Consider the following 23,653-nt stretch of genomic DNA (forward strand, 5'->3'; position numbering starts at 1 on the left):
CTAGTTTGGATTTAGTGGTATATTTTTATGTGGCTTGTGGTCACCCCCAGGTACAGTTCATTGATTGCTAGCTGTTCTAGGGTAGGAATGGCTTCCAGGTATAAACTATTTCTGCTGTGCTGATTTCAATAGCAATACTAAACAAAGGGGAAGATCTAATTCAATACATAATAAATCACCACAACCAGGACATGGATGACAAAGAAGCTAAGTTTCACCAATTCAAAGAATATTTAAGACTACCTAGGGACTTCCCTGGTGGTGCAGTGGTTAAGAATCTGCCTGCCAATGCAGGGGACACAGGTTCAATCCCTGGCCTGGGAAGATCCCACATGCCATGGAGCAACTAAGCCCGTGGGCCACAACTACTGAAGCCCGCGCACCTAGAGCCCGTGCTCCAAAATGAGAAGCCACCGCAATGAGAAGCCTGCGCACGGCAACAGAGTGGCCCACGCTCACTACAACAAGAGAAAGCCTGTGCGCAGCAACGAAGACCCAACACAGCCAAAAAAAAAAAAAAGACTACCTACTCTACAACCTGAAACATCCTAAAAAATTGCAGGTCATTTTTAAAAAAATCTGTAGTGATTCCCCAAATTTGACAAATTTTTGAACTTAAATACACTTTTCTAAACTACCTGTATTAAAAAAAAGTTTTTATCAAATTATAAGAAAAGCTGAATTGTCTTTCTATTTTCTCTGAAGAAAGTGATAATGTAAAATTGTTACCCTATGAAGGGGTAATCCAAGAATAGACAGCTAAAAAGTGCAGAAATGGAAAATTGTAGGGGGTGTGATGGGTAGTGAATTCATATGATTTTTCTCAATTTTTCTTGATTTAATGGTATTTAGAGTTATTTCTTGTCTTTTAAATTTTATAACCTGCTGGGATTTATTTTCTCCTAGTCAATAATTATTCATTCTTAACTTTGATTTATAATTTACTATTTTTTTTCTTAGCTCACACTTCCCAAAATGAATTAAGCTTTAAGCAGCACAGAATCTGGATCTGCCTGTGCCCACTAGAATTGACTTGTATTAAAATACTAAAAATAGTAAAGGTTAGTAGGATGTGGAACAACTGACACTCTCATACAACCCTGGTGGAAGTGTAAATTGGAATGACTGCCTTAGAATACTACTTAGCAGTATCTACTAAAGTTGAGATAGCCATACCCTATGACTAAGGAATTCCACTCCTAAATATATACCTACCAGAAACACACATATGTGTACTAAAAGCTATGTTTGAAACTATTCATAGGAGCATTATTGATAATAGCTCCAGATTGGAAATAACACAAATTTCCATCATAGTAGAATATATAAATAAATTGTGCGCTCGCACAGTAGAAAACCAAACAGAAATGGAAATAAATAACTGTTACACGTAACAGTACGAATGAATTTCATAGACCAGACTTTTCCAAACTTTCTCAGGTCATTATTGTCTCAGAAAAAATTTTAAAGTGCCACTACACCAAAAGAAAAATATAACAGTCCCAATTATTAGTTATGTCACAACTTAATAAATATTTATGTCCTAACAACTTAGCAGTCATGTTAAAAAGTACACATAAATTGAAAGAAAAAACTAATATTTTAATTTCATCCTTAAATAACCACAGTAACGTACTAAAGGGATGTGTATTCCTGCTAGGCATTGCACAGCTTCTCAAATCTTGGAATCAGATTGGATACTGCTACCCTCATTTTTTGTTCCACAGTAATTTCTGTACATGCTTGCTTTTAATTACAGCTTGAATGTTACCTTTGAATGTTTGCAAAGCTACGACACCAAGAAATGTAGTACAACTTAATGTGGAAACTGAACTGTCATGAAGTATTACTTTGTTCACTGTCTGACAGATGTTGAGCATTATGATGTTTCTGTAAAATTTACAAATACCCTGCAGTGCCCTGCGATGCACTGCTACACAGTTTGGGAACCACTATTGTAGACATCACATTGAGCAAAAAAGCCAGACACGAAGGCATGTATGAGTGTGATTCCATTCATATAAGATTTCAAGGACAGGCAAATTTAATCCTTGATGTTAGAAATCAGGATCTTGGTTACACTTGTGAAGAGGGAGAGGGCCATAATTGGGAAAGGGCGTATCAGGACCTCAGGAAAGCTCGTAAAAACATTCTATTTCTTGACCTAGTGGTGGCTTCTTGATCAAGTGACTAAGCAGGAGTGTTCATCTTGTTATAATTCACTGAGCTGTATATGCAAGGTTAGTGTACTCTGTGTGTGTGTGTGTATAAATTATACGTGAATAAAAAGTGTTTTTAAAATAGAAAAGAACAAAACAACAAAATATAAGAAATTACCCCTTAAGGGTGAAGCCCTTTCTGACCCTAGCCAAATCCTTTGTTTTCCTTTAGAGCGTTATCTCCTAGTCTACATTTTTTTTTTTTTTTTTTGCGGTACGCGGGCCTCTCACTGTTGTGGCCTCTCCCGTTGCGGAGCACAGGCTCCGGACGCGCAGGCTCAGCGGCCATGGCTCACGGGCCCAGCTGCTCCGCAGCATGTGGGATCTTCCCGGACCGGGGCACGAACCCGTGTCCCCTGCATCGGCAGGCGGACTCTCAACCACTGTGCCATCAGGGAAGCCCTCCTAGTCAACATTTATGTGCTCATCTGTGGTATCTCTGGCTAGACTGTGAGCTCCTGGAGGATAGGGGTCATGTCTCATTTATCTCTAATTTCCTAGTGCTTCAAACATGACAACACAGAAGGTGGGTAATTATTGTGAAATAAAGAACAGTTGTTCAAAATAAATGTACAAACTCTCGTCTTTTTCTCTATCTGCTGTCTTTTCTCTGTCTCATTCAAATGCCCTGAGTGATGTTCTGTGTATGACACATCTGTGACTTTCCTTTTTAAAATTCCCTATTTTCTAACACACCATTGTAAAGCAATTATACTCCAATAAAGATGTAAAAAAATAAAATAAAATTCCCTATTTTTATGATATTCATTTCTCATCTCCAAAGAATACATTTTTAAAGGGACAGAAACACACACCCACACACACCGACATACCCACATTCTCTTTTAAGAATTTATTTATATACATTATAGACTTCTAATGTTACTCAGTACAGTCCACGGACCAGTGCCAGTCCATGAACGGTTGATTACTGGTTTACAGCAAGTTAAACACAGAAATTGAGTATATATGTTTAGAAACGAGTACATCAACTTAACCCTACTAAGATATCTGAACATGTGATTGGGAAACTTGCCTTACAGATGACATGAGTTATGTCCTTGTCATTCATAGTAGAACTAGTTATTGGTTGAACATGGATTGGACAAAAAACAAAAAAACACTGGTCCTTTTCCATGAATAGTTGTTAACGCTCTGCCATTGACTATCAGAGCTGGAAAAGACCAACCCCATTATTTTACTAGTGGGGAAACTGAGACCTAGAGCTTACACAGTTCCTGATTGCCAAGCTAGTGGTCTTTATACTCTAATGCCATCCACATTCCTTATATTAACAAAAAGATTCAAAGATAAAATCAACATTATTACTGCTATTGTTACTGGCAGTAGCAACTGTAGCTACTGTTTACCCACATTCAATGTTTATTAGCCAGAACCACATGAAATGGTTATTTATACATGTAAAAACTGTCAAGTGTCTATAATTTCACATGGTTCAACTCATATGAAACGCTGACATATGAAACAACGCCAAGTGTTTTTAAGCCTTAAAGAAGAGGCATCTGGAGCCAGAGTACGTGTTGCTTGGCAAGTTAGTGGAGTTCTCTCTGGGGCCTGTTCCCACGTCCCTAACCTGAAGCTAGTAATTGTACCCACTTCAGATATTTATTGAGGCTTAAATGATCCTAGCCTTGGAAGAGCACCTACCTGGCGGGAAGTAAGTGCTTACTGAGTGTTAGCTCTTCTGATTAATCAAGGAGATGATGTTAAAATAATCTAAGAACCATCTTGTGAAATAGAAACATATTATCCTCAGTTTATAGATGAGGAGACCAGAGCTTTAAGAGAACATAGTAACTTGAACCTTTGTCCATCTGAGTTCAAGCACGTGCCCTGTGTCTTACATACTAATTTTCAATTAAGTGACAGCTGAATCAAGTTGAATAACCTCATTAGGGTGTTTCATCAGAATTGCCAATATTTGAGCAGATCAACCTTCTGGGACTCTTTAATAGTTATATCAAAGAAAGTGCAAGCTTTATTATATTCTGATTAAGAGAAGCTAATTTCAGCATTTTTCCTCATTTTTAGGTCTCCTGATGGACAGGAATGCTGTAAGCAATAAACAAGCTAATGGTTACCACGTCTGATTTCCTAATAGTTCAATCCTGTAGTAACCCCTTAGGTATTTCATTCACCTTCCAGTGGGCCCCCAAATCCCAACAGCACCATCTCCTGGATGCTGAGAAAGGAAAACTCCACATGGCACCTGCTGCCTGGAACCCGAGCTGTTCAACTTGGTCAGCATTTTCTACAACACCAAAGAAACAGTGTCATCTCGTTTTCTCCTTAAACAGAATAACTAGTCAAGAAACTCCCTTGAGAAGCAACAAGATATGATTGAATTTTTCAGAATTTTCTATTATTCTATCAAGTTCACCTGACAGCAAAGGACAAGCTGCCTTTCACATAAAGCAAATGCATCAGCAATTCAGAAGGAAAAACATGGGTTATTAAGTAGGAACAAGTTTCTCTGAATATATTTATACCAACTCATAGAAACCATTCTCTTCAGAAACCTCTGTGACTGTTTTCTAGTCTCAGTAGTGCTCTAAGGTTGACAGATGATAATAAAATACAATGAAATTACCTCCGAGTTCTGAAATGTACATCAGCTTGTACATTCCTCATGACTTGATTTTTTATTTTTCCAACATGGCTCATCCATAAGCCATAGTTTCAATACTATTCTCAAGCACTCAAGGTTTATGTCTGTGGAATACAGCTACTTAGGCCTACACCATGTTTATATAAAGGTAAAGAATACAGAATTTATTATATATATGTGTATATGTATACATACACACATATACAAGGTACATGTATATACCTATTAGCTAAGAGCTAGAAGGGGCCTTTGAAATCATCAAGTCTCCTTTGTTGTCTTATAAATGACTCTGAAACCCAGAAAGCAATGCTATTCTGAAGGCTACACAGCAAACTGGCTTCTAAATAAAGCTTGAGGGAACAAGTATGTAGCAAGCACCTACCATATTCTGAGGACTGCAGCAAGCATTTTCTATACATAAGTTCTCATAACATTTCTATGATGTCAGCATCACCATTCTCATTTGATACATGAAAAAATTGAGACTATATAGCTAATAATCGCCACAAGTGGAATTAAAGCACTGGTGTAATTGAGTTCTCTTCAGTACACCAGTGTTTCTCCGAATGCACTCACGCCCACATCCCGGTTTTTTGCCATATCCACACACCAAATATATTATTGTTTTCTAAACCTTTTCTTTAAATAGACTAAACATTTATAAAGGAAACTTTTTATCACCACCTAAGTGTAAAACAAATATAATGTGCCATAAGTAGAAGACATTCGTAGAAGTAGATACAAACCAACCAAAATCTCGCTAAATTTTAGTTAGACTCTGCTGCTCCCTACATTGGGTTTGCATCCTTCTCTTTGTTGACAAAAGAGATTAGCAATGGTTAGAGAGGTATTAAAGGCCTGTCAACATCAAACTGAGATTTAAGGATCGACAGAGAAGACAGGGAAAACTTTCACTATGTGATTCAGCTGTTTGACGGCACATCAGAGAGTGACCTAAAGTCATCTTGTTCCTATCTCAGATAATTTTGACTACTGTCCTGGTACCTACTCCTCACTTTGAGAAACACTGATGTACCTAAAGCACCTGGGCAGGTTCTCCAGGTCATGTTTCTCTAACTCGGGTCAATATCAGAATCATCTAGAAGCTTCTTAAGAACTCAGATTTGAGTCTTCCCAAGTTTCTGACTCAGCATGTCCGGGGTAGAGCCTGAGAAATGGCATTTTTAATCAACTCCTGAGTAATGCTGAAATGATCTGGGCAGAAACAACATCTAGAGAATCCCTGCTCTGGGTTGTACTTGGGGTTGGGGGAAAGAGGTGGAGAATATACGGTGGCATGTATGTGAAAATTTCGCCATCAAGTTTGATAGTAATTGCAGGGATCTGGTAGTTTTATTGAAACAGGTAGATACAGCAAAGAAACCATGTACTCTTGTGTTCCTGTGTTGTTTCTTCAATCTAGTGAGTTCAAATTGATACCACACCACATCAGAGCAGCCTGCAGTAACTTCGGTTGAGGGATAGAAGTGCCTCCTCCAGGCCCAATAATTCAGGTCATTTCCAGGTGGCTTACCATCTGCAAGGCTCTTGGCTGCTTTTAACAGCAGCCAGTGATCATTAATCCCAAAAGCAGAAAATGAGACTCTCCTTCTTTCTTCCACACATTAAGACATTATATAACCCTAATAAATGCCATGACAGTTACTATTCCCTCCCTTCTGGTTCCAATTAATAGTAATGACTAATACTTATAAAATGCCTTTGTGAGCCAGTCATTGCATTGTACTAGGTGATTATACACACACACATACACATTCTCAATGCGAGGTTTGAGGAGCTAAGTAACTTATCTAAGGTCACACAAGAAGTAGAACAGTGATTCAATTCTAATTTCGACGACTATTTTTTTTCTACTAAGCCCCCCCACTGCTACTGTTACTACTCATTTGCTCAATCTTAATATAATTGTATTTTATAGAGAACTAAAAGAAGGAGAAAAGGCTCCAGATGCTTGAAACTTTTGAAAGAAAATTTTAAAACGATGCCATTGAAAGGGAGAAATCAGTGATGTTTAATCAGCAATGGAGGTAGAGCTCCCTAGGTTCAAGAGCGGAGGGATGTTTGACAAAGTCTTATTTTTCGGAGAGGGAATAAGTGGGTAAAACCAGTCTCAGAAATCCAACCTGTCTTAGCTTACTCTTGAGTCAAGAAGGAGATTTTTATTCCTCTCTGGGATGTCAAGGGCCATTTTGGAGAACAAGTATGGTAGAATAACCAACACCGAATTGAGAGCCATGAGCCTTGGTTGTTGTTTTGTCTCAGTAACTCAGACTTTGTTTTCCTGAGTCCCAGGTTCACCATCTGTAAACCAGACAGCTGGCCTAAGTTCCTTTCTCAGTTCTGCCTTTCAGAATGGCAGACTCCTTCAACTGGGTTTATTAGCACCATATACCTCAAAATGACAATGCCCATCTTTTAGCATAACGGCAATATGGTTTGATTGCAAACTCAGCAGTGGGTTTCAACCTTCAGTCTTTCTATTAATCCACCCATATGTGAGGTTACCCTGCTACCTTCTTTGGAAGATACATGTTAACAACTGGAGGAGGGAATTTGAACCCTCTGAGGTAGAAATACAATTTAAATCCATATAAATAGAATTTAAGAAATGAATGATCTGATAAATTTTTAAAAAGTCACCAATGGCAATGAAATGGCAAATTCAGTAGGTGTTGTTAGGCGTAATTATAGTAACATCTGAAAAGAAAACAACATCTGTGATTTGCCCTATTAATGGTTTAATGTAACAGTGCATCTGTTACTGGAGTAACACTCCTAGCGATCTTCACTGTCTGTTTGCAAGATCTGGAAATAAAGAAAGGACTGTTGGAGAAGAAAGGAACAGGGTGCCAGATTGGCTATTGTCGGTCAAATTCCTCCCCAGAATTTTGAATTCCCCTCTAGCTACCTCGACCAGAAGTGTGTAGAAAATTCAGAAGACAAGTGAGTTCCACCTTGCATATGAACTCCTGCAGGCTAAACAACTAGCTGCTCATAGTGATTTTTAAAAATTTACTTTTCATCTTGTGGTTAGATATGTGTTACCCCAGCCCTAATGGCATGCCTCAGTAGGATTTTACTAAAGGTACTCATCATGACTCGTATGAATGAGGCTTTTTTTCTCTGGGGGGAGGAGTTAATACTCAGGGAGTAAACTTATTCTCTTTAAACATCAATTTTCTCCCTTGAACTCAAAGGAAATACAGAAGTTCCCACCTATAGTTGAAATTCACTGCAACGTGCCAGCTTCAGGGTATATGGAGATGAAATTGGGAAGCCATATAATAGTCTCACTCTTTTCCTCAAAGCTGTATTTTCTCTCTGCTTTGAGAAAGACACTAACTACATCTCCTTCTTCAGCCTGCAATGCCTGCAATGGATAAGTGCAGGATAGATTCTTTTTTTTTGCGGTACACGGGCCTCTCACTGTTGTGGCCTCTCCCGCTGCGGAGCACAGGCTCCGGACGCGCAGGCCCAGCGGCCATGGCTCACGGGCCCAGCCGCTCCGCGGCATGTGGGATCTTCCCGGACCGGGGCACGAACCCGTGTCCCCTGCATCGGCAGGCGGACTCTCAACCACTGCGCCAGCAGGGAAGCCCTAGATTCTTTATCATAAAACGTATCCAGGTCCATTCAAACTGCAAGCTCTATTGCATGAGGGAGCAGCATTTGCCAAAAGCTTATCCTAATGAAATCAACTGAAGAAAAATACAACATTCTGTTACAAAAGAAATGTGGATCTCACACTCAGCAAGGCAAATACAGTTTCAAATGTGGTATAAAGAAAAATGGTTATGTGTTGGGCCTGATTCAAAAGTTAGATTCAGTGAGCAGAGGAGGCAATGATTCCTCTATTATATGGAAGGGACAAGTTGCTGTTACTCACCCCAGCAAAGATGACGTCTCTCCTGGGCGGGCTCCATTAGGAACTACAGAAAACAGGGCTTGAAAGTGGCATATTTCTCTTGTGCTGCTTGGCTAAAATATCACTTTTCTCTCCTACGATATTTTTCATTTCTCTGATTATATCTGATGGTGTCAATGCGAGGCCTTAAGCTAACACTCTCTTGGAAACTCAGAGAAGAAGAAGGCCTGGAAAGAAACAACTCTGACCAACAAAGGAGAAGGGACAAATAAGCTGCCTCACTAGAGCCCTGTGAGAAAGAAGAATAGCCTGACAGAGCGTGGAGCCCAGTCCCAGAACAGTGAAGGCAGTGTTCTCCGTTGGGCTGCGCGTTTACATAGCACCATCGCTGTTAGACGTGGTTCTTGCATACATTTCTACTTTCTGTGAATCAGTGAGCCAGCAATATCAAAATTCATAAGTGATTGTACTCTCTGTATATGGTACAAAAATGACTGTCCACTTACCTTTTGCAATGCATGTAATTAAGTGTGAGACAAATATAACCTTTGTTATACCTTTGTTTGGGGGCCTGGAATATAATTTAGTTGCTGGGTTTCAAGGGCACTTAAGAAAGAAAAGACTCTCTGCAGTGACTTTTATATGCATGCTGGTGATGAATTTGCCCTCAGAGCTTCAGAAGTCCCATTCTGCAGTAGTCATTGTTCTTACCGATCACTGTTTGATTATACAAAGTAAGGAAAGTGGGACCAATATATTGTATTTATGGATTATGTGAATACTTGAAACATACAGAAAATCAGAATTGTTTATGGGCTGATTGAGAGCTTCGAGTCACACCCTTAAAAGGAAAATTTCACGTATGATATATATACATTTTTACTGAGTTGTCTGTTACTCAGCTAATTGGGGTGTTAGTTACTGGTGAGCCCATTAAAAAGAAAAAGAGAAGGTAAAGCAAGCAACAAGCCTATTTTGAGGGTAGCAAAAGGGAAATATTAACAACCTTGGGAATAAAAGGAGGCGAAAAGAAATGAACATACTATCTAACTTCATGAAAATCTTTCCATATGACCTTGGTTGGTTGCTATGTTAACTGTGAACTTACATGTATGGTTGGATCCTATCAGACTAGTAAGTAGAAGCACGGACATAAGAAACGTTTTACAAGGGCTGAAGCCTCCATAACGTCTACACTTTGAATAGCTGTAAGGTACAAGGTAGGAATTTTTAAGAACATAAAGTCTGCCTAACAATTTGGACAGTCTAGAAGCTTTTCAAAAGGCACTTGGCGTTTCACAGACATCCATCTGCTAAAGAGAAGAGTGCTTTGCAAGTCCTAGTTTCTTTCCCTCCCTTTTCTCAGAGTCCTCTGGTTTCTTGGCACTAGTGTGACCTTAAATCACAGATCTGGCTCATCACAGAGTGTTAGCATCAGAATTGAAGGCTGTTTTGCACATGTTTTGCATGTGCTGTGGGAGAGGACACCACTGTAAAGCTTAGAGAAGTTAATAAACCTGCTCAAGGCCACAGAGGAAGTTGGCGGCAAAGACGGGACCGCAAACCACATCTCCTCACTCATAAAACCAGTGCTCTTCCCCTCACCACTTCCCCAGTAGAGAGAGGTGCATACAATTCTGGAACAAGAGGGTCTAGAGTATCTTGTGGACTATTATACTGACCAATGGATAGAGAGTCCACAAAGCATAAGCCCATTTTCCAAGCTATTTAGAAACTGTAAATACTAACAGGCATTTGCCAAGTTATTTGCACGATGAAGTTGGAATTAAAAATATCACTGTCTGGCTAATTAGAACCCTAAAAACAAGTAATAGATAGCAAACACTATGTTCAGTTTTTGCTAGAGAGGCCATGTTTCTTTTGTCCAGCTGTTGGGATTCCCTAATAAAATCGTGTTGAAAGATCACACATCACAGAACTGTATGTAGTTCCCCTTTCCTGCCATCAGCTTTTCTACACTTAAGTGAATCAATCATTTTGTACGTATTTGCATTTCTCATTGGCTGCATCATGCTCTTCATGCATGATTTTTAGAGTTTTTCACGGTTAGCCTTTATATTCTTGCTGCCCAAAATTGCCAATGAAGAAGCAATGTTTGACAGAAACTTCTGCCCCTTCATCTCCCACCCACCCATACCATATACCCAGGATAAACTTCATAAGCTTAAGACCAGTTATTTACTAAAGGCTGTGCAAATTTCAGTGGTACTAATTGTTACAACTCTTGTTGAGTGGTGATTCTGTGCCAAGCACTGGGGTGAGCACTCTACATAATGTGACTCATTTAATTCCCCAACAACCTTGACAGATTGACATAATTATTTCCATAAAAAAAGTTGTAAAATTCTTCAAACAAACCGAAATAGTAGTAGTTGTGGGGAAAAATCTTATGGTTACTTTGATAAGGCAATGCTTGTTTGTCTTAACTTTACTCAGGAGAAAGGCAAGGGTCTAGACTAATCTTCCCTGAACAAACAAAATCATGTTTTAAGTACTTGGAATGGAAAATAACTTGAGGCCTTTTAGCTGGTTAGCCAAATGCAAACACTGGTATAGGATTAATGAACAAAGGTTGGAAAAAGAACAGAAGCATGAGGAGGAGTTAGTAATATGAGGGATTAGCCATAAAATGAGTTCCTTCAGGACTGAGGCAAGCGGATGGACAGTGGGGCAGTGGCCAGAGCATCAAACATCTCTGGAGATGTAACATGATGGAAAACAGTTCATTTACCAGATCTCCCCTTAGGAAGAATAAGCAGCATGAGAAGAGGTAAGATATCCTCAAGGGCCATGCATGAACACCCCTAAATCACCGTTTCTCAACAAGGGATGACTTTGCACCCCAGTGGACTTTTGGCAATATCTGGAGACATCTTTGATGGCCACACTGCGATGGAGAAGTCACTGACATGTAGTGGGTAGATCCCAAGGATGCTGATAAACAGCCTACACTGCACAGAACATCCTCTCATGACAAAGAATTATCTGGCCCAAAATGTCAATAGTGCTGAGGTTGAGAAATCCTGCCTTAAATGTTCCCTGAACTCCAGAGGTGCTGGGTTAAGCTAACCGCAGAACTGAATCACTGAGTAAATGAGTTTGGCGCGTCTTGGTTACCTTTCCCCAACCTAAGCTTTGCTCTGTCTCTAGATACTTGTTGAACAACCTTCTAAAGATGGGCAGTTTGAAGGAGTGTGAAGTCTCGGGCTGGGCCTCTATCAATTAATTTGATTTCTGAAATAATCTTAAAAAGCAAAGACAAAGTGATGATGAAGAGCCTTTATAGTAAGGAATATTGAGCAGGGACAGGCTCAGCTGAAAAACACCAGCAACTACAGAAAACCTCAGTGGGTGATAACTTCTTGGTCGTTTGTCATCAGGTAATTTCTGTGATATTCAGGGTTCCTAAGCCAGATGTGCCACAGTGGTAATTACCTGCACAAATATTTCGTTTGGCCTGCACAGACTTAAACTTTAGATTCACTGGCAGCATTAAACACCTGGATGCTCCTCATAATAACGCAGATCCTTTTTTGGTGGAACTCAACTAGCCAAACAACTGACAGCCATGGGTACACTTTCCCACCAGTCAAGAGTTGTCCACTGCTGGGACTTCCCTGGTGGCACAGTGGTTAAGAGTCCGCCTGCCAATGCAGGGGACACGGGTTCGAGCCCTGGTCCGGGAGGATCCCACATGCCACGGAGTGACTGGGCCCTTGTACCACAACTACTGAGCCTGCGCTCTGGAACCTGTGAGCCACAGCAACTGAGCCTGTGACACACAACTACTGAAGCCCACATATCTGGAGCCCGTGGTCCACAGCAAGAGAAGCCACCACAATGAGAAGCCTGCGCACTGCAGCAAAGAGTGGCCACTGCTCGCCGCAACTAGAGAAAGCCCACACACAGTGACAAAGGCCCAGTGCAGCCATAAAAATAAATAAATAAAATAAATAAATAAATTTAAAAAAAAAAGAGTTGTCCATTGCTGAATAATGCCATTGTGGACAGGGCATGACTATCCCCATTCCTCAAATGGACTGATTCAGGAGGTTCTATTATCTGCCTGGTCCCTGTAGCAACCTTAGTTTGCAACTCCTGTCTTAAAAGATTATACTTGTAGTAGTCTCTTATAACCCTTTGTATTTCTGCAGTGTAAGTTGTGATTTCTCCTTTTTCATTTCTAATTTTATTGATTTGCGTCCTCTCCTTTTTTCTCTTGATAAGTCTGGGTAAGGGTTTATCAATTTTGTTTATCTTCTCAAAAGAACCAGCTTCTAGTTTTATTGATCTTTGCTATGGTTTTCTTTGTTTCTATTTCACTTATTTCTGCTCTGATCTTTATGATTTCTTTCCTTCTACTGACTTCAGGTTTACTTTATTCTTCTTTCTCTAGTTGTTTTAAGTGTAGGGTTAGATTGTTTATTTGAGATTTTTCTTGTTTCTTGAGGTGAGATTGAATTGCTACAAACTTCCCTCTTAGAACTGCTTTTGCTGCATCCCATACATTTTCAGTTGTCGTGTTTTCGTTGTCATTTGTTTCTATGTATTTTCTTTATTTCCTCTTTGATTTCTTCAGTGATCTTTTGGTTATTTAGTAGTGCACTGTTTAGCCTCCATGTATTTGTGTTTTTTTTTTTCGGTACACGGGCCTCTCACTGCCGTGGCCTCTCCCGCTGCGGAGCACAGGCTCCTGACGCGCAGGCTCAGCGGCCATGGCTCATGGGCCTAGCCGCTCCACGGCATGTGGGATCTTCCTGGACCAGGGCACGAACCTGTGTCCCCTGCATCGGCAGGCGGACTCTCAACCACTGTGCCACCAGGGAAGCCTTATTTGTGTTTTTTACAGTTTTCTGCCTGTAATTGATTTCCAATCTCATAGCGTTGTGGTCAGAAAAGATGCTTGATACGATTTCAAATTTCTTAAATTTTCTGAGGCTTGATTTGTGACCCAAGATGTGATCTATCCTGGAGAATGTTCCATGTGCACTTGAGAAGAAAGTATATTCTGCCACTTTTGGGTGGAATGCTCTATAAATATGAATTAGATCTATCTGGTCTATTGTGTCATTTAAGCTTGTGTTTCCTTATTTATTTTGTTTGGATGATCTGTCCATTGGTGTAAGTGGGGTGCTAAAGTCCCCTACTATTATTGTGTTACTGTCAATTTCTCCTTTCATGGTCGTTAGCATTTGCCCTATGTATTGAGGTTCTCCTATGTTGGGTGCATAAACATTTATAATTGTTATATCTTCTTCTTGGATTGATCCTTTGATCATTATGTAGTTTCCCTCCTTATCGCTTGTAACAGTCTTTTTTTAAAGTCTATTTTATCTGATACAAGTATTGCTACTCCAGCTTTCTTTTGATTTCCATTTGCATGGAATATCTTTTCCCATCCCTTCACTTTCAGTCAGTATGTGTCCCTAGGTCTGAACTGGGTCTCTTGTAGACAGCATATATATGGGTCTTGTTTTTGTATCCATTCAGCCAGTCTGTGTCTTTTGGTCAGGGCATTTAATCCATTTACATTCAAGGTTATTATCGATATGTATGTTCCTATTACCATTTTCTTAACGGTTGTGGTTTTGTTTTCGTGGGTCTTTTTCTTCTCTGTGTTTCCCCGCTTAGAGAAGTTTCTTTAGCATTTGTTGTAAAGCTTGTTTGGTGGTGTTGAATTCTCTTAGCTTTTGTTTGTCTGAAAAGCTTTTGACTTCTCCATCGAATCTGAATGAGATCCATGCTGGGTAGAGTAATCTTGGTTGTAGGTTTTTCTCCTTCATCACTTTAAGTATATCCTTCCACTCCCTCTGGCCTGCAGAGTTTCCACTGAAAAATCAGCTGATAACCTTATGGGGATTCCTTCGTATGTTATTTTTTGTTTTTCCCTCACTGCCTTTAATACTTTTTCTTTGAATTTATGGACAACCACGAAGAAGTGGACAAATTTTTGGAAAGATACAATTTTCCAAGACTGAACCAGGAAGAATTAGAAAATATAAACAGACCTATCACAAGGAATGAAATTGAAACCATAATTAAAAATCTTCCAACAAACAGAAGTCCAGGACCAGATGGCTTCACAGGCAAATTCTACCAAACATTAAGAGAAGAGCTAACACCCACCCTTCTCAAACTCTTCCAAAAAATTGCAGGGGGAGAAACACTCCCAAATTCATTCTATGAGGCCACCATCACCCTGATACCAAAACCAGAAAAAGATATCACAAAAAAGAAAATTATAGACCAATATCACTGATGAACATAGATTCAAATATCCTGAACAAAACACTAGCAACCAGAATCCAACAGCACATTAAAAGGATCATACACCACGATCAAGTGGGCTTTATTCCAGGGATGCAAGGATGCTTCAATATATGCAAATCAATCATTGTGATATGCTGCATTAATGAATTAAGGAATAAAAACCATATGATCATCTCAATAGATGCAGAAAAAGCTTTCGACAAAATTCAACACCGATTTATGGTAAAAACACTCCAGAAAATGGGCACAGAGGGAACCTACCTCAACATAATAAAGGCCATATATGACAAACCCACAGCAAGCATCATACTCAACAGTGAAAAACTGAAAGCATTTCCACTAGGATCAGGAGCAAGACAAGGATATCCACTGTCGCCACTCTTATTCAACATAGTTTTGGAAGTCCTAGCTACAGCAATCAGGGAAGAAAAAGAAATAAAGGGAATGCAAATTGGAAAATAAGAAGTAAAACTGTCACTATTTGCCAATGGCATGATATTACACATAGAAAATCCTAAAGCTGCCACCAGAAAACTATTAGAACTAATCAATGAATTTGGTAAGGCTGCAGGATACATAACTGATGCACAGAAATCACTGGCATTCCTATACACCAACAACAAAAAAATCAGAGACAGAAATTAAGGAAACAATTCCATTTACCATCACAACAAAAAGAATAAAATACCTAGGAATAAACCTACCTAAGGAGGAGAAAGACTTGTACTCAGAAAACTATAAAACATTGATGAAAGAAATCAAAGATGACATAAACAAATGGAGAAATATACCATGTTCTTGGATTCGAAGAATCAATATTGTGAAAATGACTATACTACCCAAAGCAGTCTGCAGATTCAATGCAATCCCTATCTAACTACCAATGGCATTCTTCACAGAATTAGAAAAAAAATCTTACAGTTCGTATGGAAACACAAAAGACCCCGAAAAGCCAAAGCAATCTTGAGAAAGAAAAAAGGAGCTGGAGGAATCAGGCTTCCTGACTTCAGACTATACTACAAAGCTACAGTAATCAAGACAGTATGGTACTACCACAAAAGACAGAAATATAGATCAATGGTACAGGATAGAAAGACCAGAGATATACCCACACATATATGGGTACCTAATTTATGACAAAGGAGGCAAGAACTTACAATGGGGAAAAGACCACCTCTTCAATAAGTGATTCTGGGAAAACTGGACAGCTACATGTAAAAGAATGAAATTAGAACACTCCCTAACACGATATACAAAAATAAACTCCAAATGGATTAAAGACTTAAAGACCAGACACTATAAAACTTTTAGAGGAAAACATAGGAAAAACACCCTATGACATAAACCACAGCAAGATCTTTTTTGACCCACTTCCCAGAGTAACAGAAATAATAACAAAAATAAACAAATGGGATTAATTCAACTTAAAAGCTTTTGCACAGCAGAGGAAACCATAAATAAGACAAAAAGACAACCCTTAGAATGGGAGAAAATATTTGCAAATGAAATAACAGACAAAGGATTAATCTCCAAAATATACAAACAGCTCATGGAGCTCAATATCAAAAAAACAAATAATCCAGTTAAAAACTGGGAGGAAGACCTAAACAGACATTTCACCAAGGAAGACATACAGATGGCCAACAGACACATGAAAAGATGCTCAAGATCACTAATTATTAGAGAAATGCAAATCTAAGCTATAATGAGGTATCACCTCACACCAGTCAGAATGGCCATTATCAAAAACTCTAGAAACAATAAATGCTGGAAAGGGTGTGGTGAAAAAGGGAACCCTCCTACACTGTTGGTGGGAATGTAAATTGATGCAACCACTATGGAAAACAGTATGGAGGTTCCTTAAAAAACTAAAAATAGACCTACCATATGACCCAGCAATCCCACTACTGGACATATACCCTGAGAAAACCATAATTCAAAAAGAGACATGCACCACAATGCTCACTGCAGCACTATTTCCAATAGCCAGGACATGGAACCAACCTAAATGTCCATCGATAGATGAATGGATAAAGAAGATGTGGCACATATATACAATGGAATATTACTCAGCCATAAAAAGAAACGAAATTGAGTTATTTGTAGTGAGGTGGATGGACCTACATTCTGTCATACAGAGTGAAGTAAGTCAGAAAGAGAAAAACAAATACCGTATGCTAACACATATATATGGAATCTAAGAAAAAAAAAAAAGGTCATGAAGAACCTAGGGGCAAGACGGGAATAAAGACACAGACCTGCCAGAGAATGGACTTGAGGATATGGGGAGGGGGAAGGGTAAGCTGTGACAAAGTGAGAGAGTGGCATGGACATATATACACTACCAAACCTAAAAGAGATAACTAGTGGGAAGCAGCCACGTAGCACAGGGAGATCAGCTCGGTGGTTTGTGACCACCTAGAGGGGTGGGATAGGGAGGGTGGGAGGGAGGGAGACACAAGAGGGAAGAGATATGGGAACATATGTATATATATAACTGTTTCACTTTGTTATAAGGCAGAAACTAACACACCATTGTAAAGCAATTATACTTCAATAAAGATGTTAAAAATAATAATATATTTATTACATGTTAATATATAACATTTTAACAAAAAATAACTATATTTCCCAACACAAAAAATTAGTGAGAATTTTTCTAAATCTCATTAGCATTTGGATTAGAAGACAGCTGGATTCTCATATCTGTTTATCCATTCGTTCTGTTGCATCATGTTCTTGTGTTGAAACACCTGAAGAAAAATCCAGCTTTATAGTTATAAAAGGGAGGACTCATGGATCCCCCAAAAGACCTTTGAGAACTGGGATTAGTTTTATGTGTCAACTTGGCTATGCTACAGCCCCCGGTTATTCAATCAAGCACTAGTCTAGGTGTTGTGAAGGTATTTTGTAGGTGTGATTAAAGTCCATAATCGGTCCACCTTAAATAGGGCCTGATTTGACCAGCTGAAAGGCTTTGGAAGCAGAGTTGTGTCTTCCCTGAAGAACAAGAAAAAATTCCATCTGTAGATAGCAGTTGCAGCTCATGCTTAAGAATTCCAGCCTGGCCTGCCCAATGGCCTATCCTATGGGGGTCACACTTGCGTAGCCAGCCCAATGATCATGTAAGCCAATTCCTTGCAATAAATCTCTTAATATATATCACCTACTGGTTCTGTGTGATACAGGGACCCCCTAGGGATCCTCAGACCACACTGTAAGAATCACTGATAGAAGATATATTTCATAAAGCCTTGATGTCACTTACCTAACTGGCTTAACAATAATTCTATGAAGTCAGAAAGGCAGAAATCATCACTCCTATCCTCAGAGAGTATATTTATCAAATGGTACACATCCATCAATGGCTCTTAGTCTTTTTTTTTTAAATAAATTTATTTACTTATTTATATTTTTGGCCGTGTTGGGTCTTTGTTGCTGCATGCAGGCTTTCTCTAGTTGCAGCAAGTGGGGGCTACTCTTCATTGCAGTGCACGGGCTTCTCATTGCGGTGGTTTCTCTTGTTGCAGAGCATGGTCTCTAGGCATGTGGGCTTCAGTAGTTGCAGCTCGCGGGCTCTAGAGCTCAGGCTCAGTAGCTGTGGCGCACGGGCTTAGTTGCTCCGCGGTACGTGGGATCTTCCCGGACCAGGGATCGAACCTGTGTCCCCTGCAATGGCAGGCGGATTCTTAACCACTGTGCCACCAGGGAAGCCCAATGGCTCTTAGTCTTGATCCTTAAAGTCCTGGTTCCTATTGCAGTGCTCCTATCCTTCAGTACAATAACCTTGAATATATTTGCAAGTATACACACAGATCTACTAGACATTCATCTTACTTAATACACTCATGCCACAAAGAATTTCCTCAGAAAAAGTAGGTAGGACTACTTTAAGTGAATTTCTTAAGGTAAAGTGATACAGAAGAAACACAGGGCTTTGTTTTATGCTCAAGCAGTTTACAATTTACCTGGGAGAAATAAGATTACTCACCCCTGAAAACATGAGATTTAACGAAGTAATTAGGACTTTGATTCTTTACCAATACTTTTTTAAGCACTAGGCACTGGAATAGGGCCACTTCCATCTTTTTCAGCTACTTCTACTGTGGAATGGACCCCCCCACCACGTATTTGATGCTCCCACTGGTCAGTGAGTTTATGGAAGACAGGGATAGTGACTGACCAGCAGGTGCTTAGTGATAACGACCTGTTCATTGAATGACTGAGGATGCCAAGAATGGGTGCAATACATAAAGGTGAAAAGAAAAAGCCAAAGTGGAAAAGTTGGGAGAAATGGAAAAACCAAAGAGCTGAAAGATGGAATATGACTTTCAAAAAAAGAATAAAGAGGAAGCTGAGCTGGAGAAAAGTGTGTGTATCAAAGAGTAAAAGAGACTTATGAGAACAAATGAAAGGCTTCCATTCTATTAAAGACTGGCCAAGGAGTCTGTGCTTCATCAGGAAGAAGAGGCAGAATAGTATCATGGCTGAATGTGTAAACTTCAATCAGACAGATGTGAGTTTGGGTCTTAGTTCCATCACACACTAGCTATGTGATCTTGGATAAATTACCTGACCTTTCTGGGCCCCAGTTTCCACAACCGTGAACTTTTAGAGAGTTATTGTGAAGATTAAAGGAGAAAGTATATGTAAAGTACATCACATCGTGCCTAGCATAGAGTAAATCCAGTGAGTGTTGGCTCTCATAATTATTAATGTTACTACTGCTATCATTATTAATTCTAGGGGCAGCAAGCAGCCCATGGGAGGTTTTTAATTGGGATGGTGATATGGAGGCACCTGTCAATTTTGAAAATATATTTGATGTTAGTTAGAATGAATCATTAAGGGGAAATACTGGAGCCAGAACAGTCAGGAGGTTACCTTAATAGACCAAGCACAAAGAAGTGACAGAGGTAAGGAACATGCTAGCCCAGCGCTCCTTCCACTGCATCATCCCATACACAATAGATTGGACCTCTGCAGCTTATTATTCTAAATAGGAGCAAAAGGTCTCTTAAGTATAACTGGGAAATGAGAAACGGTATAAAATTTTGCAAGTGTATTTAATTTCAATACATTGTTGATCAGATTTAGGGGAGAATTTTAGAATATCAAAGTTGCAACTTTTAGAGATTGTCAAACTCTCTGACATACTGAGACTTTCAAGCTCCCTCTGTTTACATGGCAAATTAACTAAAGGTTCCCAGAAAACAAATTGCTAAGGAGACACCAGTCTAGGCTAATAATTAAAAAAAAACTGCTTATAAGTCACATAAACATCTGTGTGTATGTCTAGGATCTTTTGAGAGTTATGTATAGCTAGATATATAAGTATCTACAGAGCTTACACATGGTGACTATTCACACTGAATGAAACCCATCTGTTAATATTTGGGTACACTGGCGGTAAAGTCAATTGATGACAGTTAGGTGTAACAGGAGCTGACTAGGAGAAATCACTTGCCAATCTATAGCACTGGTCTTGTTATGTCTGTATCCAGTATTTATGACATCTTTTAATTTTCAATTAAGTTTTTGGTCTTAGTGTGAGGTTTAATCTTTATTTTCAAACACAGAAAACTGGGATTCTTCCTGAGCAACTTGAAGCATAGCAGAATGTCAGTAGGCTGAATCACAGGGTTTCCTAAAATTGTACAGTTTTAATAATGTGTACACACTGAAATCCAAAGACATGCTGATCTCCACGTATAACACTTCTGACTTAGTATGGGAGGTCAATGACAAATGGTACAGAACATTCACCAGAATTATGATTTAGCTACTAGTTTAAAGTGGAATGTCTAGTCTCAGTTGATTGAAACACATGTGCTTATGTTTCAGTGTAATAGATGTGAATCCCCCTTTCAAAAGAATTGCAAGTTTGCACTGTGCATTTGTGCAGAAATCATTGATTGGAATAGGTATTCCATGAGTATAAAGGAAAAAAAAGACATTAAGTAAGAGACATCTGATAGTGGCCTTTGTACATGATTTTCTCTCAGTCAAATGCTAGTACTCAAGTTGACCTTCCAGGTAGAAGGGATGGATTGTCTCAGAGCCAAAAATGCATTGTTGTGCAGGCCCTGTGGTTGTCTAACAATACACATTTGCAAGGTAGCTGCTTGGGACAGAGGTGGAGCGAGACCCGGGAAGAGAGAGATGTGATCTTCATCTACAAATAAAAGCCTTGCATTAGCTAAACGTACTGATAAGCAGTGTGTGTGGCTCACCACTTCCTATGACTTCTAGGTGAGAGGTAACTAGGAACTCATGGAGTTAAAGCAATCAACTTGGAATAACAGCTTAAGATGAAATAGGGCCTCAGATTTTAAGTCTTCCAATATTAGCATATCACAGATAAAGGAGACAGAGACTCAGGAAGGTTAAGGAGGGTCATGAGTCAAGGTGACCGCCAGGACTATTTTATAACTTCTAATCCAGTATATTTTTGCCACTTCACACTGTCTCAGTGAGGTCACCATGATCACCGTATTTCTACCCAACTGTTTTCTACCCATTTACTTTAGCAAAACGGGAAATTTATTGGCTCACAGAACTGGAATGTTCAGAGATCCAAGCGCTCTAATAATTGCATGTTTTAGTCTGGCTTTTTCTGTGTGGTGGGCCAGATGGCCTTTGGAAACTCCAGACACATATTGACTCAGCCTATAAGCCTCGTTAGAAGGTCTTTCCTGACACATTTTATTTTGCCAAAGTCCCGGGAAAACCTCTAACTGGTTCACTCTGGATTAGGTACCCATCCACAGCAGCCCATGACATACTCTGTGCCAAAGTCTTTTAACCACATTGAATATATTATTCATAAGAAAAAGGGGTTATCTGATTAGAAGGAAGTCAGGGATTCTAAACAGGCACAAGCAACCAACATATATCATAATCATATTTCTAAAATAAAATATCATGGAAGGAAATATCTAAAAAGGGAAACTTACCAAACAACGGAATACCAACTATGGAAATGGTGTTGCTTTTCTTCTTTAAAATAATTTGTGTCAATATCTGTAATGACAAAGATAAGGAAAAATCTCATTTCAGTAGATGAAAGATTGATTCACTATGGCTTGCATCACAATAATTGCTTTCATACACACCCAACATAAAATATTATATAGTCTTTGCACAGTGTCTGGCATTTAATGAATGCTCATTCCCATTCTTTGCACATGTACAAGTGTTAGCCTTATTTGTGCCAAGGCCACCGTCATCGCTTTTATCACCACGGACTGTCAGGGTCATTCACGTTATGAAGTCTCAGTTAAAAGACAAAATGGACTATAAGCTGTTCCATATTTTTGGTTTCCAAAATTTGAGTTTTTGAATGCCATGATTCCCAGAATGGCCTACCATTTGCTCTGTGATTTCATAGCACATATTCCCACCCTCCTTACATTTCAGTGGGACTTGCATTATTCTGATTTTCTTTTTAATTTCAATCCACATGAACCTTGGTTATTATGTCTTTGAGAATTTCATGATATAGCTAGAATTGTGTCATCTGGTAAAATTAGGTTTCTACAATGTCACTCTGGAGGATAATCAAAGACTTAAATGCAGCACAAATTGTTCAGAACTTATCACCTGTCTAATTTCAGTAGAGACCAAAGAGGTAGTGTGTGATCATGGTTAGGAGCCAGGGCTTTTAAGTTAAGAAGTTCTGGGTTCAAATCCTGATTTCTTACTAGCTGGTTTCTTAAGCAAGTTACTTTATCTCTTTAAGACTTAATGACCTCGCCTATAATGTGGGACAATACCACCACCTAATTCATAGGTAATGCATGTAGAGTGTGTGGTACTCTTTGAACTCTAAATACAGATTAACCATTATTATGACAGTTGTAATAAAAAAATTATGTGTGGGCAATAAAATAAAGAACAGGAAGAGCACCTGCTGCAGTTGCAAGCACAAAATGAGAACACATACATACATTTGTGAATGGTGATTTTATCGACAGACATCTTTTACATTTTGTTCAAGAAGTCTACCCAAATTTCTTTATTCTCATCGGTCCGCCTCCTTTTGGATTCTTTATAATCACAACTTTTTATCAACAGCTTTGAGGTATAATTGACAAATAAAAATTGTATATATGTAAGGTGCACAAAATGATGGTTTAATATATGTATACATAGTGAAATGATTACCACAATCAAGCTAATTACCACATCCATTGCCTCATGTACTTACCATTTTTGTGTGTGTGGTGAGAACACTTAAGAGATACTCTCAGTGACTTTGAAGTAAACAATTCTATGTTATTAACTATAGTCACCATGCTGTCTGTTAGATACTCAGAACTTACTCATCTTATAATTAGAAGTTTGTACTCTTTGACAAACATCTCTCCATTTTGCCTGATTATTATTATTTTTTTTTTTGCGGTATGTGGGCCTCTCACTGCTGTGGCCTCTCCCGTTGTGGAGCACAGGCTCCGGACGCGCAGGCTCAGCAGCCATGGCTCACGGGCCCAGCCACTCCATGGCATGTGGGATCCTCCCGGACCGGGGCACGAACCTGCATCCCCTGCATCGGCAGGCGGACTCTCAACCACTGCGCCACCAGGGAAGCCCTGCCTGATTATTTTGATTGTTCATTTTTTAAGATAA

Source organism: Monodon monoceros, unplaced genomic scaffold (genome assembly GCF_005190385.1).
Source record: "Monodon monoceros isolate NGI ecotype Baffin Bay Population unplaced genomic scaffold, NGI_Narwhal_1 Super_Scaffold_12, whole genome shotgun sequence".
NCBI lineage: Eukaryota > Metazoa > Chordata > Mammalia > Artiodactyla > Monodontidae > Monodon > Monodon monoceros.